The sequence below is a fragment of the Pan paniscus genome, chromosome 19, assembly GCF_029289425.2.
Source record: "Pan paniscus chromosome 19, NHGRI_mPanPan1-v2.0_pri, whole genome shotgun sequence".
In the NCBI taxonomy this organism is placed as follows: Eukaryota; Metazoa; Chordata; class Mammalia; order Primates; family Hominidae; genus Pan; species Pan paniscus.
Window position 1 is genome coordinate 44,561,116 of NC_073268.2, and position 16,819 is coordinate 44,577,934.

General features: G+C 40.6%; 1 pseudogene; it reads right to left on the minus strand.

The window, feature by feature from the left end:
- Positions 1 to 2,285: 2,285 nt before the first annotated feature.
- LOC100971693 (polyubiquitin-B-like) lies at positions 2,286 to 3,370 on the minus strand (annotated as a pseudogene).
- Positions 3,371 to 16,819: the final 13,449 nt, after the last annotated feature.

Sequence of the window (16,819 nt, forward strand, 5' to 3'; positions counted from 1 at the left end):
GATCCACCCACCTCCACCTCCCAAAGTGCTGGGATTATAGGCATAAGCCACCACGCCTGGCCACGTTTACTGGTTTATTATAAAGATATTACAAAGGACTCAGATGAAGAGATGCATAGGACAAGGTATGGGGGAAGGGGTGCAAAGCTTTAATGCCTTACTTGGGTGTGCCATCCTCCAGGAACCTCCATGTGTTCAGATATCCAAACTCAGTCCTCTTGGTTTTCTAAGGAGGCCTCACGATGACAGCATTCCTTTCCCCAGGGTATAGGACAGAAACCTGTCTGAAATGGGGGTCTTAGGACTCAGAAAGGTAGGGGAAGATTATGAGTCCTGTCTTAGGGAAGGTAAAAGGGCAGAAGTTAAGTGAGTTTCCTGTGGCCTAACACACCCAACATGATTATAACAAGGGCTATAGAAGTTATGAACCAGGAACTGTGGACAAAGATCCGTAAAACCAGAGTGACTAAGGCAGATTACCTAAAATTATGTGTGAAACCATTCTCAGGTACACTATGAATATCAAAGGATTGTTTCTAGATACGCAATTCCTGCATTTGTGTAATATACCCATGGGTACTTCTTGCATGCTAAATCACCAACTAGAGATTAACTGGCCAGTGATTTAAAGTCCTTACCCTAAGTATGCACTTACCACGCCAGTTTTAGTACCAGAAAACATTATTTCCCTACTATAAACCTGAAAAAAAAATTAAACAGGGCTCCCCACACTACTCCCAATTTTGTGCCAAGATGAGAATCACATTTACTGAAGTTGTATTACAGAAGACAGTGAAGCAGGAAGATTTGAGAACTTCCTTAGTACACCCTTACTCCCTCAAATATTTTCTATTAGCACTGCGCATGTATTACTGCCTAATGTCCATTGGCATAGAAGCCTAAAAACTGCTTATGTTGCCAGACTTAGACAAGGATAAGCATTTTTACCAAATACAGATAAAATCTCATTTGTTGCTGCAGTCTTTCACAATAAAGTTAAGCTGTTAGACATTAAGAAACAACAGCGTGGCCCGGAGTGGTGGCTCATGCCTGTAATCCCAGCACTTTGGGAGGCCAAGGTGGGTGGATCACTTGAGGCCAGGACTTTTGAGACCAGCTTGGTCAATATGGTAAAACCCTATCTCGACTGAAAATACAAAAATTAGCTGGTGGGCCCCTGTAGTCCCAGCTACGTGGGGGGCTGAGGCAGGAGACTTGCTTCAACCTGGGAGGCGGAGTTTGCAGTGAGCCGAGATCGCACCACTGCATTCCAGCCTGGGGCAAAAGAGTGAGACTCTGTCTCAAAAAAAAAAAACAAAAACAAAAACAAAAAACAACTGTGTGAGGAACCACTTTAATTTGCCACCTAACTCATCAAGATCAGGAAGATTGTCTTAGATCAGGATACAGTTTTAAACATTAAGTACCTGCAAGCCATCTTTCTCCTCAGCCAGTAGTCTTCCATACTCAGTAATTAGCTGCTTCTTGGCTCATCATTTAAAACATATACAGCAAACAGACAAGATTACGGTCCCATACTACCACCCAGGTTAAACACTTCGGTGTTACTACACTACAGAGCAATAAACACACAGCTCATAGTCACCCAATAATTGCAGAATTGAAAGCAGTTACGTTACCACTATTCAGGCAGCCTCAATCAAATCTATTTCTCCAGCAATCTTTGATTAGGCCTAGGCAGGCATATTTGTAAAGAAAATCCCTGCAATCACTTGAGCCCAGGAATGATATAGTGAGCTGTCATGGTGCCACTGTATACCAGTCTGGACTACAGAGCAAGACCATCTTTAAAAAAGCCTGCATATCCAACTTTTTGAAATGGAGTCTTGCTCTGTCACCAGGCTGGGGTGCAGTGGCACCATCTCAGCTCATTGCAACCTCTGCCTCCCAAGTTCAACTGATTCTCCTGCCTCAGCCTCCTGAGTAGCTGGGACTACAAGCAGGCGACACCACGTCCAGCTAATTATTTTTAGTAGAGAGAGGATTTCACCATGTTGGCCAGGAGAGTCTTGATCTCTTGACCTCGTGATCCGCCTGCCTCGGACTCCCAACAGACTTTAAATTCGAGCTTCAGAAAGTTTGCCATTAGTCCAGGATCCTAACTTGTAATGACTTACAGCAAAGAAGACTCTTACCCCTCAGCCCACCCAAGTGTATACCAGAGTCAAGTGACTTAACTTTGGGCACATTACCAATCTCAAAATTAAATCCTTCCCTAGACATTTTCACCAGTTTTAAGTGTACCCACACATCACTAGAGAATTTCATGACAAAACACCAAGTATGCTACCATTCAGCGAAACCTTTATTAACATTTTGAACAGGTTCAGCTATTACTGAAACTTGTAATTTCTAAACCTAAGTTGGGGCAAATGGCTATAGTGCAGAGTAATGCCATCAATGGGCACTGCTAATGCAAGACTGAAGAATTAACAGCCACCCCTCAGGCGCAGGACCAGGTGCAGGGTCGACTCCTTCTGGATGCTGTAGTCAGAAAGAGTGCGGCCATCTTCCAACTTCTTGCCTGCAAAGATGAGCCTCTGCTGATCGCGGGGGGATGCCTTCTTCATCCTGGATCTTGGCTTTCACATTTTCGATGGTGTCACTGGGCTCCACCTCCAGGGTGATGGTCTTTCCGGTCAGGGTCTTCACGAAGATCTGCATACCACCTCTCAGACGCAGGACCAGATGCAGGGTCGACTCTTTCTGGATGTTGTAGTCAGAAAGACTGCGGCCATCTTCCAGCTGCTTGCCTGCAAAGATGAGCCTCTGCTGATCGGGGGGGATGCCTTCTTCATCCTGGATCTTGACTTTCACATTTTCGATGGTGTCACTGGGCTCCACCTCCAGGGTGATGGTCTTGCCGGTCAGGGTCTTCACGAAGATCTTCATACCACCTCTCAGACACAGGACCAGGTGCAGGGTCGACTCCTTCTGGATGTTGTAGTCAGAAAGAGTACCGCCATCTTCCAGCTGCTTGCCTGCAAAGATGAGCCTCTGCTGATGGGGGGGATGCCTTCTTTATCTTGGATCTTGGCCTTCACATTTTCGATGGTGTCACTGGGCTCCACTTCCAGGGTGATGGTCTTGCCGGTCAGGGTCTTCACGAAAATCTGCATACCACCTCTCAGACGCAGGACCAGATGCAGGGTCGACTCTTTCTGGATGTTGTAGTCAGAAAGACTGCAGCCATCTTCCAGCTGCTTGCCTGCAAAGATGAGCTTCTGCTGGTCATGGGGATTGCCTTCTTTATCTTGGATTTTGGCCTTGACATTTTCGATAGTGGCACTGGGCTCCACTTCAAGGGTGATGATCTTGCCGGTAAGGGTTTTCACGAAGATCTGCATTTTGACCTAGATTAAAAGTAAAACATAAGCATGTCATCTCAGGATCATTGTATTTCTTGCTTTTACATCTAATATGCTTCAAAGTTAGCAACTACTCCTTCAAAATACCTTAAACATGGTAACATTCCGCAAACCTCCCCTGATTTTTACGAGGCTAAGTCACTTAATACAAAATTCGTCACTCAAGGTTTCAACGTCAACAGTGGAGAATCCAGAGCGCTCTCTAACCAAGCGTCCACAACTTTCTCCACTACCTGTTCCGGATATTCAAACTCCCCTGACCGAACTCCAACCTGCCTCAAACCTAAGCACGGTGTTAGGTAAACTGAAAACAAAACCGAACCCACAAGACTCGCGAAGTAAAAATCCCATTGAAACACAAGAAGGGACACCATTCTCATATTGGGATTCCAAATTTAGGGTTTCCAGAAGCCACACAAACTACCTCTTTTCCGCCTTCCTCCCAAGTAAACGCGACGGAATCGCTGTCGGTTAATGTCTGTTTCTGTCGGCGCGTGCGCGTGCCAACTGCACTCGCCCCCCTTAGGTCAACAAGGCCCACTCTCCCAGAAAGGCCGGGCGTCGCGTCACCTCGCCCTCCCCTCCCCTCAGCTGCCCACCCAACCCCAAGAAGCCTCCAGCTTGACCTCACCCATTCCCCCCTCTCACGCCCCCACAGGTCTTTACGGCTGTGCGCCAGTACCTGTTAGCGGATACGAGGATGCTGCGAATCACGTCCAGCCACAGGAACACCACAACAACCTCACCCAACAAAGCCAGTCGTGCCTGAATGCTCCGGTTTGGCAGAGCGCAAATTTGTGCAAGGTGTGTCGCGTTATCACTTGTTACGTAGACACCGTCTCCGTGCACCACTGAAAGTAGTTCGCCGCGCCCAACATCCCCAGATGCAGTTTAGGCTTTTCAACTGAGCCCCAAATTCCCACAGCGTAAGAAAGGATCCTAACGAATTATGTCCCTTCTCCTCTATGCACTTCTCTTCCTTAGGAAAATATAAGAAAATTATTGGGCGGATGAATTCGAGTTAAAGAAACCTTCCTCGAAAGCTCTGGAAACTTTCTTGCAGCGCCAGCACTGATTGGTTAGGCCTGCGAAGGCGAGGTCGGCGCTGATTGGTGGGGGATGCGGTGGCTCTGTTGTTCCTGGGCTCCGCCTTGGGTGGTTTAGCCCCGACGTTGCTAAGTAACTGAGTGTGCGTGTGCGGCACAGGAGCGCCTTCCTGAAAGAGGGTATTTCCGGCGAGAAAAAGAGGGGTTTTTTTTTCTTTAAAAATTTTTTTTTTCTTTTTCCTGAGACGGAATTTCGCTCGTTTCCCAGGCTGGAGTGCAATGGCGCAATCTCGGCTCACCACAACCTCGCCTCTGGGGTTCAAGCGATTCTCCTGCCTCAGCCTCCCAAGTAGATGGCATTACTGGCATGCGCCACCACGTCTGGCTAATTTTTTGTATTTTTAGTAGAGACCAGGTTTCACCATTTTGGTCAGGCTGGTCTCGAACTCCTGACCTCAGGTAATTCCACCCGCCTCGGCCTCCCAAAGTGGTCCGTCGTGCCTCAGAAGCGGGATGGAGTGGCACCCGATGTCGCAACAGCTGGTGGTGATTCTGAAGCACAATTCCCTCTCCCATGTTTTAAAAAACACGCACCCCTTGTCGGGCACAGGGGCTCATGCCTGTAATCCCAGCACTTTGGAAGGCCGAGGCAGGTGAATCACGAGGTCAGAAGTTCAAGACCAGCATGGCCAAGATGGTGAAACCCCGTCTCTACTAAAAATACAATAAAGTTAGCTGGGTGTGGTGGCGGGCACCTGTAGTCTTCGAGAGGCTGAGGCAGGAGAATGGCGTGAACCCAGGAGGCGGAGCTTGCAGTGAGCTGAGATTGCGCCACTGCACTCTAGCCTGGGCAACAAGAGCAAAACTCCGTCTCAATAAATCATTCAATCAATAAATAAAGGAAGCAAGATTTAAGGAGACAGGAGAAGTAACTGTGAACAGAGGTACGCACACATGCGAAAGCCAGGCTGAAGCTGCATGTGGTGGTGCACACCTGTAGTTGCAGCTACTCTGGAAGCTGAGGACCACATGAGCCCAGGAGTTTTGAGACTGCAGTGAGCTATGGTGGTGTCATGCATTCCACCCTGGGAGACACAGCGAGACCCCCATGTCAAAAAAAAAAAAAATTGGCTGAATTGGAGGCTTTTAATGGGAAGAAGCAATGAAGAGATCAGAAAGGTATGTTGAGGATAGAATGGACGGTCTTGGATATTAGGCTCAGGAATTTGGCCTTTATTTTGTAGGCATTGGGAAGCTGTGACCACCTCTGAACAGGATGAATAAAGCCTGGCCTGATATAGTCTTTTGATTGGTTGCCATCTCCCTCTCTTCTTAACTTCACATTGCTCCATATTACTACCATATTAACTTTCTTCAAACATTCCTGCCATTACCAAATACTGAGTACAAATAATGGCAAATGCTTAATAAATATTTGCTCTTTTCTTTAGGAAAATTAATCATGAAATGATTTGTGAGGTAGACTAGACAAGGAAAAAGAACAGGGAGAAGAAATAAAGATCTCAGAACAAAGGTCTCTGAGAAAAAAAAAAAAATTGGAAAAAAAAGTCCGAGTGTGGTGGCTTACACCTGTAATCCCAGCACTCTGGGAGGCCAGGACGGGTGGATCACCTGAGGTCAGGAGTTCAAGACCAGCCTGGCCAATATGGTGAAACCCCGTCTCTACTAAAAACACAAAAATTAGCTGGGCGTGGTGTCGGGCACCTGTAATCCCAGCTACTTGGGAGGCTGAGGCAGGAGAATGGCTTGAGCCCAGGAGGCAGAGGTTGCAGTAAGCTGAGATGACACCATTGCACTCCAGCCTGGAAGACAGAGTGGGACTCTATCTCAAAAATGAAAAACAAACAAAAGAAATATAGATGGCCAGGCCAGGCAAGGGGGCTCACAGCTGTAATACAGCACTATGGGAGGCTGAGGCAGGAGGATTGCTTGAGTCCAGGAGTTCAAGACCAGCCTGGGCAATATGTTGAGACCCCGCCCCCCCGCATCTCTAGAGGAAATAATAAAATACAACAAAAAAGGCAGTTTCTCAGTTTGCTGTGCTGGGGTTCTCTGTGGTCATTGCCTCTTCAGAATCACTGATGGCCAGGTTCACTCCTCAAGACTGGAAGGAGCACCCACAAGGATGGGATTTTCGAGGCCAGAACTCCAGGTATTTTTAAATTTTTTTTTTAATTTTAAAATTATACAGGGGCCAAGCACAGTGGCTCACACCTGTAATTCCAGTACTTTGGGAGAACATGGCAAAACCCTGTCTCTACTAAAAATACAAAAAATCAGGCCAGGCGCAGTAGCTCACGCCTGTAATCCCGGCACTTTGGGAGGCCAAGGCAGGTGGATCACCGGAGGTCAGGAGTCTGAGACCAGCCTGGCCAACATGGCGAAACCCTGTCTCTACTAAAAATACAAACATTAGCCAGGCATGGTGGCATACACTTTTAATCCCAGCTACTAAGGAGGCTGAGGCAAGAGAATTGCTTGAACCTGGGAAGTGGTGGTTGCAGTAAGTCAAGATTGTGTGCCATTGCAATCCAGCCTGGGTGACAGCAAGACTCCTTCTCAAAAAATAAATAAATAAATTAGCTGGGTGTGTTATTGCTCACCTGTAGTCCCAGTTACTCAGGAGGCTGAGGTGGCAGGATCACCTGAGCCAGGGAAGTTGAGGCTGCAGTGAGCTGTGATTGCACCATTGCACTACAGCCTGGGTGACAGAGCGAGACTCCATCTTAAAAAAAAAAATTTTTTTTTAGAGATACGTGATCACAGCTCACTGTAATCTTGAACTCCTTACTTCAAGCAATCCTACCACCGCCTACAGGTGTGTACCACCACACCTGGCTAATTTTTTAAAATTTTTTGTAGAGACAGGGTCATGCTCTGTTGCCCAGGCTGGCCTCAAACTCCTGGCCTCAAGTGAGCCTCCTGCCTTGGCCTCCCTAAGTGCTGGAATTATAGGTGGGAGCCACTGCACCTGGTTGCATTTTTTTATTTAACTACATCTTGATCTTTTCATATCAATATACATATCCTCATTATTAACTGTTATGTAGAATAGCATAGTGTGGGCATAGTTTATTTAGCTATTCTTTTTTTCATGGAAATGATGATTGTTTCCAGTTTTTTTGCTATTACCAAGAGTGTTGACAGTGAACATTCTTGTACATACCTCTTTAAACATACATATGTGTATTATTTGAGAATAGAGAAGTGGGGTTGCTGAGCTGAAACATATGCATTTTTTTTTTTGAGATGGAGTTTCACTCTTGTTGCCCAGGCTGGAGTGCAATGGCATGACTTGGCTCACTGAAACCTCTGCCTCCCTAGTTCAACCAATGATTCTCCAGCCTCAGCCTCCCAAGTAGCTGGGATTACAGGCACCCGCCACCACGCCCAGCTAATTTTTTTTGTATTTTTGGTAGAGACAGGGTTTCACTATGTTGGCCAGGCTGTTCTCCAACTCCTGAACTCATGATCCACCCACCTCGGCCTCTCAAAGTGCTGGGATTACAGGCGTGAGCCACCACGCCTGGCCGAGTTTTAATTTTTGATTGAGTCAAATTTATTAGTCTTTTTTTTTTTTGTCTTAATGGCTCTCTGATTTGGGTTTTCTGGGTTTTTTGTGATTTATTTTTTTTCTTTTCTTTTTTTTGAGATGGCGTCTGGCTCTGATGCCCAGGCTGGAGTGCAATGGCATGATCTCGGCTCATTGCAACCTCCATCTCCCGGGTTCAAGCCATTCTCCTGCCTCAGCCTCCTGAGTAGCTGGGATTAAAGGCGTGGCCACCATGCCGGGCTAATTTTTGTATTTTAGTAGAGACAGGTTTTCACCATGTTGGCCAGGCTGGTCTTAAATTCCTGACCTCAGGTGGTCCATCAGCCTCAGGCCTCCCAAAGTGCTGGGATTACAGGTGTGAGCCACCGCATCTGGCTGTGATTTATTTCTTGTTCAAGAATATCTTTCTGGGACTAGGTGTGGTGGCTCACACCTGTAATCCCAGCACTTTGGGATGCCACATGAGGAAGGCCACTTGAGGCCAGGAGTTTGAGACCAAACTGGGCAATACAGGGAGACCTCATATTTGCAAAAACATTTAAAAAATTAGCTTAGCAGGGCCGGGTGCAGTTGCTCATACCTGTAAGCCCAGCACTTCGGGAGGCCGAGGCAGGCGGATCACGAAGTCAGGCGATTGAGACCATCCTAGCCAACATGGTGAAAGCCCGTCTCTACTAAAAATACAAAAAAATTAGCCGAGTTGTGGCGGGCTTCTGTAGTCCCAGCTACTCGGGAAGCTGAGGCAGGAGAATGGCGTGAACCCAGGAAGCAGAGCTTGCAGTGAGCCGAGATCCTGCCACTGCACTCCAGCCCAGACAACACATCGAGACCCCACCTCAGGAAAAAAAAAAAAAATTAGCTTAGCAGCGCAATGGCTCACGCCTGTAATCCCAGCACTTTGGGAAGCTGAGGCAGGTGGATCACCTGAGGTCGGGAGTTCGAGACCAGCCTGACCGACACGGAGAAACCCCGTCTCTACTAAAAACACAAAATTAGCCAGGCATGGTGGCACATGCCTGTAATCTCAGCTACTTGGAAGACTGAGGCAGAAGAATCGCTTGAACACGGGAGGCAGAGGGTGCAGTGAGCCCAGATTGCACCATTGCACTCCAGCCTAGGCAACAAGAGTGAAACTCCGTCTCAAAAAAAAAAAAAAAAATTAATTTAAAAAATAAATAAAAAATTAGCTTAGCATGGCACATGCCTGAGTCCTAGCTATGCAGGAGGCTGAGGTGGGATGATAGCTTGAGCCAAGGAATTCAAGGCTGCAGTGAGCTGTGATCAAGCCACTGGACTTCAGCCTGGGAGACAGAGCAAGACGCTGTCTCAAAAAAAAAAAAAAAAAATTCTTCCTTACCCAAGCTTATAAACATATTTACTTGTATTTTCTTCTACTACTTTTACAGACTTTTGTTTGTTTATTGGTTTTGTTTGTTTAAGATGGAGTCTCCCTGTGTTGTCCAGTCTAGAGTTCAGTGGTGCAATCTCAGCTCACTGTAACCTCCACCTGCTGGATTCAAGCAATTCTCCTGCCTCAGCCTCCTAAGGTAGGTGGGACTACAGGCACATGCCACCATGACTGGCTAATTTTTTGTATTTTTAGTAGAGACAGGGTTTCACCATGCTGGCCAGGCTGGTCTCAAACTCCTGACCTTGTGATCCACCCACTTCAGCCTCCCAAAGTCCTGGGATTACAGGCGTGAGCCACCACACCCATATGTGTTTTTTAACCATATAGTTCTTTGATCTACAAAGAAATTTCCCCAACCTTGCTAGAGAGGTTGACATTCAAATTCAGGCAATTCAGAGAACTCTTGTGAGACAGTGGAAAAGACAACCATCCCCAAAACGCATAATCATCAGATTCATCAAGGTCAATGTGAACGAAAAAATATTAAAGCAGCTATAGAAAAGGGTTAGGTCACTTACAAAAGGAACCCCATCAGACTACAGCAGACCTTTCAGCAGAAACTCTGCCACGCAGAAGAGATTGGGAACCTATATTTAGCATTTGTAAAGAAAAAAATCCAACCAAGAGTTTCAGATCCTGCCAAACTAAGCTTCAAAAGTGAAGGGGAAATAAAATCCTTTTTGGATTTGCAAATGCCAAGGGAATTCATTACCACCAGACCAGCCTTGCAAGACATCCTTAAGAAACCCATTATATCAACCACACTCCAAAACCACATCGCAATAAAATAGAAATTTATACCAAGAATCTCTTTCAAAACCATATAATTACATGCTAATTAAACAACCTGCTCCTGAACGACTTTGGGGAAAATTTAAATTAAGGCAGAAATGAAAAAAAGTATTTGAAACAAATGAAAACAAAGATGCAACATACCAAAATCTTTGGGACACAGCTAAAGCCATGTTAATTTGAAAGGTTATAGTGGAAAACACCCATGTGAAAAAGTTAGAGATCTGAAATTGGCAACCTAAAATCACACCTAGGGAGACGAAAATAACCAGTAGCATATTAAAAAGCTAATCCAGCAGCTTTATTCCTGGAATGCTAGGTTGTTGCAATATATAAAAATTAATAAATGAGATTTATTACATAAATAGAAATAAAAATAAAAACCACATGATTATCTCAAAAGACATAAAAAGGACTTTCGATAAAATTCAAAAACACTTAATATTAAATACCCTCAAAAAACTAGGCATTAAAGGAACATATCTCAAAATAATAAGAGCTATCTATGGCAAATCCACAGCCAACCCCATACAGAATGGGCAAAAACTGGAAACACTCCCCTTGAGAACTGGGATAAGACAAGGATGTCCACTCTAACCACTCCTGTTCAATATAGTACTAGAAATTCTAAACACAGCAATCAGGCAAGAGCAAGAAATAAAAGATATCCAAATAGGAAAAGAAGAATTCAAACTCTCTTTGCTAATGACATGATTCTATTGCAAAATACTAAAGAGTCTACCAAAAGGCTCCTAGAATTGATAATCAATATAAGTAAAGTTTCAGGATACAAAATCGATGTGTAAAAATAAGTAGCATTTCCATACACCAACAACATCTATGCTAAGAGTTAAGAGTGAAATCAAAAACACAATTCCACTTACAATGGACTCAAAGAAAATGAAATACCTAGGAATACAGCTAACCAAGGAGGTGAAAGATCTCTACAAGGAGAACTACGAAACGCTGCTGAAAGAAATCAGAGGTAACAAATAAATAGAAAAAACATTCCATGCTCATTGATTGGAAGAATCAATATCATAAAAATGGCCACAGTGCCTAAAGCAATTTGCATTGCTATTCCTATCAAACTACCAATGTCATTATACACGGAATTAGAAAAAAATGATTTTAAAATTCATAAGGCACTAGAAAAGAGCCCAAATAACCAAAACAATGCTAAGCCAAAAGAACAAAGCCAGAAGCATCACATTACTCAACCTCACATCATATTATAAAGCCACAGTAACCAAAATAGCTTGATGTTGCTACAAAAATAGACACACAAACGAATGGAACAGAATAGAAAAATCAGAAATAAAGCCACACACCTATAACTATCTGATCTTCAACAAGGCTAACAAAAACAAGCAATGGGGAAAGGACTCCCTTTTCAATAAATGATGCTGAGGTAACTGGAATTCAATCGCACACATGTTATAAAGGAGTTTAAAGTGTTACTGAAAATATGTAATAATATAAATAAATTGCTCTCTATTTTTAAAGAGCTAAATCAGGCAATTTTAGTAAATATGAATTTCCAGTTTGAAGACATTGTTTTAAACACAAACATCTGCATCTGTTTCTTCTGAGAGTTAGAAGGGGAAATAATAGCAAAAGTATTTTAAGCAAAGAAAAAACAGCATAATGGTAACTGTCAATTGGCCTTAACAAGTAAAATCCTGAAGTGGCAGTATGGACAGCTGAGCAGCAAAGTGACATGCACTGTGGAACATTTGCAGGGTTCAGTAATTGGCAACATGAGGTAGGTTAGGAGAAAGGGTGAAAATTGGAAGATTGCTTGAAAGTTGGATTTTCTACTTCAAGCAATCAGAAGAGGCTGTCTCTCATTATCTTAGAAAATTGAAATTTATTACCCATCGAGGTAGAAAAAGTATCTGGACCACAATGTTTCTGGCCACAGTTCTATCACAATTGAGAGGAAGAATACCACACAAATAGGAAGTAGGGGCAGCTAAAGAGTGAAAGATTTATATTTTCAGAAACCTGATTATTCCGTCAAAAATGACCTGATACATTGGCTCTGGGTATTTTCCAGTAATATTGTCTTGCTAGGTCACCACATGTGCAATCCACAAACAGCATGCATGTGTACAAATTCTCAAATAAGATTTAATGACTCCGTCTTAAACATGAGTCAAGATCACAGATACGAAAGGAATGTTCTAATATTAAACAGACAAACTTAAAGAAAGCAACTTGGAAAAAACAGAGACTGTGAAGATAGGTAACTAAAAATAAAATAGAAACAGAAAAAAGCAAAAACTTTCATCACCATTTCAGAGATAAAAGAAATGCTATCATGTCTGTGAAACAAGATTATGGTACTACATAAATACTCAGAGAACAAAAGAATTTTTAAAATTAAATATATGAGCAGAGAATTGAAATTTAGTAGAAAGACTGAAAGATATTATTGTGACACTCTAAGAACAAAAGTGAAACTTAAAATTGCAAACCAGACCAGAACTTTTGTAGACCATATATATGTATGTAATATAGACAAATTATACATGATAAATATATGTATATTGATATATGCTTATATATAACTATATATAAAATTTGTCTGTTAAAGTGTAAAGAAAAGCACAATAATACTATACTTAATTTTAGCAACCAGTGATTCATGAATAAGGCTGCTGTAAACCAAAAGTGGCTGTGCTGAAGGAATGCCAGGGGAAGGCTTTTATACAGAGAACATGGAAGTAAAGTAATGACAATTTTTGAGTCATTAAAGTCAAATATATTAACATTATTATCAATCCAAAAATAGACCAATAAAGCCTTATTTTGTCTATCCTGCTGCAACATTCATAATTAAATAACTATAATTAATTGATGGCTTTTGATTGGTTAGCCTTAAATGTTAGTTTTCTTTAATATGGGTATATAAGAGAGATAGCTCAAGTTAAATTATGTTTACAAACCAAGCAAGATTAATATAATATCACTAATGAGGCCTTAATGGGTTTGTCTACTCAGGGGTTCTCCAGTTCTGGTCTCCATTTTACTTTACGCTAACTACATATATGTACACATACATGCACACACGCACACATGTATATACATGTTATACCTGTATGTATACATATACATTGTATAACATAAACATATGTATATATAGATGTTATATACCATAATTTTAATATACATTAATAAAATACCCCTGATGTATATTATATAGAATATAATAATGTAATGCATAATATATATGCATTGATAACATTAATATATATTTTAATATATTATTGAATATATAGTTAATATACTGTAAATTTAATAATGTAATACTTAAAAAGAACACAGATATAATAGAGAGTAGACAATCATTGAACAAATAATTTAAATTTCTAAGTTGCAAGGCCCCATTGAGAGACAAAAAATGGATGAAAATAGATCCATTCTGGGGCAAATAAGCCTGAAATTTAAGATTACTTGGGAAAAAGAGAATATCCTAGGTGAATTCAAAGCGGAAAAGCTAATATAGTAATGATAAAAAGTTAAATTGACACTGGATTTCTCAACAGCATCTCTGAAGCTGAGAGAGAATGATGCAATGACTTTAACTTCTGAAGCAAATTTGATTTCCAAACTTAAATTATGTCCCATGCTAACAATTATTTGAAAGTTAAGTGTAGATTTCAGATGTACAAGGTCTCAGAAATCTTAACTCCTATGGACTTTAAGAAACTACAGTAGAGCATATAACAAAACAAAGGAGATACCAAGAAAGGAAATAATATGCAATTCTGAACAAAAGGTGATCCAGCACCAAAGTAGAGAATGGATAGAAGCCACGTGACACTGTCAAGATCCTCCTTCAGTACAGGATTATGTGTTACTCCCAGTGCTGGGAGGGCCACCTGCAAACAGCCCTGAGCTGCCAGCCTTTTGAGAGTGCCTTAGCTGAAGGGAGGAGCTGGCCACTCACCGTACCTTGGGATAGCTGTGTACTTTTGTTTATAATCCCTATATTTCTAAATGTCATGCTTATACTCTCATTGCTCCTTGGTTTTTCTGTTTTTGTCATTAAAACAGAGCTAGGGTTGGCTACTGTGTTTTGTTTTTGTAATAGATAAATTTTGTAGATTATTTGATTCTTCAAAATGTATGTATGTTTAAAAATCAAGCTTACAATGTAATGCATTATCGTGATCAAATTGGAGTCACTGGGATATATATCACCTCACACATTTATAATTTATTTTTATTAGAAAAATTCCCATTTCATTCTTTTAGTTATTTTGAAATATACAATAAACTATTATTAACTATAGTCACCCTATTGTGCCAGAACACTAGGTTGTATTGATTCTATCTAACTTTATTTTTTACCCATTAACCAATATCTCCTCATCTTCTCCTCCCCACAACCCTTCCAGCCTCTGGAAACCACTATTCTATTCTTTATTCAAGATTTTAACCTTCTTAGCTTTCACATGTAAGTGAGACCACGCAATATTATAAAGTTAAAATAAAAAATTAAATAACTTATATCAAACAGGTATAAAAATGGTGACCTAAATGAAATAAGTCATGAGGTAAAAGGCATTTTCATCCCTTTTGCATTACTAAAAAGGGTGGCTATTCTAAACATCACTAAGAGTAAAGACATTTCCTGATATAAAGATGTTTCCAGAGTTTACTAAGTAGAAAAAAATTTATTGCTTCATACCTGCTTTACATATTTACAGTTTTCATAATCATTAACCTGATATATAAGAAATGAGTTACTTGCCTAAAAAAACTGTAGACAGTTTTGTTGAAACAGCAGCATAGCATATTATTTGTAGCAACTCTACAATATGGTAATAATTTTATTATTCCTTTACTCTTCTTGATGATATAAAACACTTTTTGGTGAGTATATGCTCCTCTAGAAAATCAAACACATATAACTATACAATTATGATAATAGTTTCAGAGACTAAACTTTTTATTATAGATGAAGAGTTAACTCGAGCGAGGTCTTTTGTGTGCGTGGGTTAAGGGCACATTCCTAAAAAAAGTCTATAAAAAGTATCAAAAAGTACCAAATCCAGTTGTATAAGTGTGTGTGTGTGTGTGTGTGTGTGTGTGTGTGTGTGTTTGGACCCAAATATGAAATGCAAATTTTGTGATAACTCTTTTTGTACCATCTCTCCCTGACCCACTGTACTTCCTAAGTTCTTATGTAGCTTCTGCCCCCACCCAACACTACGTATCCCGAAAGATTTGTATACTTCCTGATGATATGTTCCAATTTTAATTATTTTATATGCAGTATCAATGTATTGGCCCACATTATATTCAAACTCTGAATTTATAAAAGTGAGAAAAAGACACCCCTACTAGCGGGCAACTTTCATTGCAGTACTGTTCAGATGTTATTCTTTAACAAGCCAATGGATATCCCCGTTTTTTAATATTGCCTAACATAAATATGTTCTATAAATTGCAATAATATATCTAAAATTTCAGTTGTCTGATGGCATATATATGTATATATATGACTAGCAACGGATTAACTACTGGGAGTTTTCCTCACTACAGAAGTAGCCCACTCATTCTCAAGATAAAGATGTTGAAAAGAAGATGAGTACAAAAACTGATATTTTATAATTTTCCTATTGTAAAGCACACATTTAATGTGTTTTTCCCTGAAGCTTTATACTCATTTTTTTTTTGCATGTAACTTGATCCAAACAGTTTACAAAAACCAATTAGTTGAGATTTTTATATATTGTCTGATTTAGAGCCATTAACCCATTTTAGTGTCTCAGGTTCACAATTTCTAAGACAAGGGTAAAAATAATCACACACTGAGTGATATTTAATGGCTAATAAAAGTACCATTTGAAAAGAGAATTAGTAGTATAACCTTTAAGCTCAGGCTCTCTTAGGTGTGATATATAGCCTTAGGAGAAATAGTTTGCAATTAATTGTGTAATTTCAAGTTTTGTCTTTTCATCACTGTGTTCCCTTTTCAGAGAGTCAGCTACGTAATTACAGACTCAGATGAACACAGATACTTGTGACAAGTAACTATAACCAATAAACTCCAGAAAACTGCTTTTATATCTTTTACTTATTTTTCTGTTTTGTCTTTCTCATTCCCCAAGAAAGGTGAGAGTAATTTATTTGTCCCATCAGAGTATTTTATGTCATTATTATTTCAGACCATCATGACAAGCAGGCTAGAGGTTGAGAATTAAGTTTGAATAAAGTTTGAAATGACATTATAATTTTAATTAATATATTTGATAAAAATATGACTTAAAATGTGTTCTCTTGAAATGAGCATTTTTCATAAAAGAATACAAGAACAACTCACATGTGTTTAAAATTCTATTAAAAGAGGAATAAACTTTTTTATTTGGTTATAATAAACAGGCCAGATAATGTATTAATATGTAGTAATTTTAACCTTCCTAAGACTTTAAAATAATCTGAAACATTTGCATCAAAAGCATACAACTGTGGACAATGGTATCAAAACGATATAGAAAAGCAGAGCTGAGCACTTTCAAATTATAAATAAAATTTTCTTACAAATGGAAACACATTTGAAAAAAGATTATTATGACCACTGATCTCTCTATTA